A 3,362-nucleotide genomic window follows, 5' to 3' on the forward strand; every position below is an offset into this window, starting at 1 on the left:
CCCCTATATGTCAGGAGGACAAATAACACCTTTTCTGTTCAAATTGCCAACCCGCCACAGTGGCGTGTGTGTTGATCAAATTCGCCACTTCAAATATTTACCCGCATTTGGCTGGTGGCGGGTGCTAATTTCCACCCCTGGTTGAAATACAGAAAAAAGCCACAGCGCCATCTAGTGGCCTGGCATGGAAGCGCCACCGCTTTCTTTTGGTCGTTCGTGTGCGTTCCGTCTACAAACTTCTTCCTCGTTAACACAGCGCTGTTTAGAAATGTTTTCCCCTCCGGACGTAGTCGTAGCTGTACCAGGCCTGTAGGTGGCGCTGTAACGCTCCCAGGGAAACAGTAGAGTTAAACCTGAATCCTGTCCTAACGGATGATTTCAGGTCCGTGATCCGGCGAGGGGCGGATGGAGGGAAAGGTTTTCCTCGTAATATCAAATACACGCCCGTCAGTCTTTTAAAACCGTCCACATCTCCCTCCCTTTTTAAAATATATACTTATTTTCTGTTGCATTTTTTCTCTGAAACGTTTGCTTTAGCATTCTTAGTTCAAGAAACTGATAAAAAAATCTTATTTGATGTAATAATTTGGGCTTTCTGCTCTGTTATCGTTTGCTCATTAAAGGAATCCAGTTATAATACAGGTGAAATGATAATAAAGACTATTTATTTCTGTTAATGCAGGTTTTGCTGCGGTTGTCTGTCACGCTTGGGGTCAAAGGTTAGGTTAGAGGTGGGTTCAGGCTGTAGACAAATGGCGTGATTCAGACCAGATCGAAGAGCTAAAGGCTAGTTCGAGCGAGGCCTGCTTTAAAACGACTCCAATCTCGAGACCTTTCACAGCGGTTTTTAACTCTTACATCACTGCAAACTGTGCTGTACATGTCTGTTTGTGCGCAAATGGCAGCAGCAGCTAGCTGTAGTTTACATGTTTACTTGTTTTTTCTTTATTTCTCGACACAGAATAACTGCTTTGGTCCACATGACAGGAACCTGGAACCTTTAAAACGGTTCCTGCAGGAATATTTTAATAAACCCCAGAGTTCAGTTTCATTCCTTCGTTTAACAAACAGGATAGCATGTGGAAGAACCATACGCAGCCACAACAGCCTGGCTCCGCCTCCTCCTCCTTGGCCCCGCCCTTCTGTCCCGTTCGTCCTGTTCTTCAGGCAGCGTTTGTTAAAAGTCAGCCAGCGTTGTCGGTGCATGCTACAGCTTTCCTGAAACTGACAGCGTCCCTGAACTGCAGTTAGTCAGGATCTGTTCAGGTGTATTTTCAGCTTTCTCAGGTGTAAATATTTTGGTTACAAGACGTCATATTGATCACGTAACTCATAACAACACGAATCATTGGAAGATAAAGAAGTTTAGTTAAATTTGAAGCTAAAAAAAAGCTGAAGAGAACTCATTTCTCTAAGTTGGCGTGGGTTCAAACGCAGCAGGGGGAACGGTATTTGGGAGTTTCGTGGACGGCTTCGTCCCGCTTCACGCTGATTGAGGAAGACGCTCGCTGCTATCGACCCGCTTCGCCCCGTCTCAGCCCGCAGTCAATTAAAGAGCAAATAAACAGAAAACGCACAGACACAGGCACCGGACGAGCTCATCACGCCTGGGTTATCTGGCAGGCTGCGCCGAGAGAAACGCATCGATCTGTTAGTAAAACTTTGCGGCTCGAATAAGGAGAGGAGTTAAAGCGAAGCGAAGTGGGGCGAACCGTCCGCGCGCCTGACCTCCAGACCTGGTTTACTTCGCCGAGCCGTGTGACGAGACGCGGCTGCTGATTAGGAACCTCGCCTGCGGGCGGTTGCAGGCGGCGAGGATATGATTTCCCCGGAGACGTCTGTGATGGCCGGCCATTCAGCTCAGACCGCTCTCATTCTGACGCCTTCAGCAGAATTAAACTCCTTACAGGAATGCATATCGCCCGCCACTTTTCACGCCGGATGGGAGATGACGGCGTTGACTGAGTTTAAAACAATCGGCTAATTCCTAAAATCAATCGGTGAAAGTTTCTTTAAAATCTGTCCAAAACAGGCAAAAACATCATCTGCTTTTGCCTTCAGTCGGCCGGCTGTGATTAGGTTTTTGGGTTTTATTTTAAAAAAGAAATGCTTCTGAATCAGCAAATTTCCACGTGGAACCATTAGGGGTCGCTGCGATGCTGCTTGCTTCCTTTTTTTAACTCAGAATGACTACAAGTTTTTATTTAAAAACAACCTCAAAACCTGAAATCTGTCCAGTTCAAATAATGTTTTAGGCTCTTAGGAACTATAAACTTTAAATAAAACCATTTTAAAGGATAAATTTCCTCCTTTTACTCTAAATAAATCCAGGCTTGAAAGGTAAAAACACTTTAACGTCACATAATAATAGGTTTGTTTATTATTAGTTACTGAATTCTGTGTTTTTAGGATTTATACAAGCCTTAAAAAAGAGGAGTCAGTTCACGAAGGCTGGATTGATGATTTGTTTGCTTCTGAAATCTCTGTGTCAAACTCCAAAAAAGACCCGGCCTGATGAGGTTACATAAGAGACGCCCCGAGAAAAAGTCTTCATAAGGAACGAAAAACTGATTGGATTTAGTAACTTAGTTTTCCAAGTCCTTCAGTGTTTGTGATATGAAGGGCCTGGATGAAGATTAGGGATGAAGGGATGACAGAATCACAGGATAACCCAAAAACTATAACTTCAAAATAAAACAAGATTAGTTACCAAATTCCCTCATCTGGCATTCAGGAGAAATAAATAATAACTATAAAATACCAAAGTCACACCAAAGTCCAGCTCCGTGACTGACTTAGAGCCGTTCTTGAGTCTGTCGAGTCAAGTCAGATTTATTTATGGAGCACTTTTCATCAACAAGGCGACACAAAGTGCTTTACAGCATGAAAACACACAAATACAGAGTCAATACACAACAATGTCTAAAACATGAAATCATGAAAGCACTCACAACAATATAAAGTTAAAACTAAACATATCGAAAACATGAGCTGAGATAGTAGTGAGACACAAAACCAAAAGCTAAAATATGAGACACTACTGGTAAATAAGACACAAAAGCACAGAGTGAAATTTATTTAACTCAACAGGAGTCCCTCCAGGATTTCGCGGGCATTTTTTGTGATTGTTGCGGCTAAAATGCCTGATTTTGCGGGGCATTTTCCTAAAAGTTGCGATTTTTTTTTTTTTACTAAAATCAATAAAAAAAACCATAACTTTTTAATATCTAAACCAAAAATCCTTCCTAGTTTTGTAAGATAATTCCCAACAAACATTGACATTCTCAAAAGGTGCTTTATTTGAGAACTTTGATAGCTTCTAAACTGACATTCATGAGCATTTCTGGATTGTCCCTGGTCTG

The sequence above is a fragment of the Kryptolebias marmoratus genome, linkage group LG18, assembly GCF_001649575.2.
Source record: "Kryptolebias marmoratus isolate JLee-2015 linkage group LG18, ASM164957v2, whole genome shotgun sequence".
In the NCBI taxonomy this organism is placed as follows: Eukaryota; Metazoa; Chordata; class Actinopteri; order Cyprinodontiformes; family Rivulidae; genus Kryptolebias; species Kryptolebias marmoratus.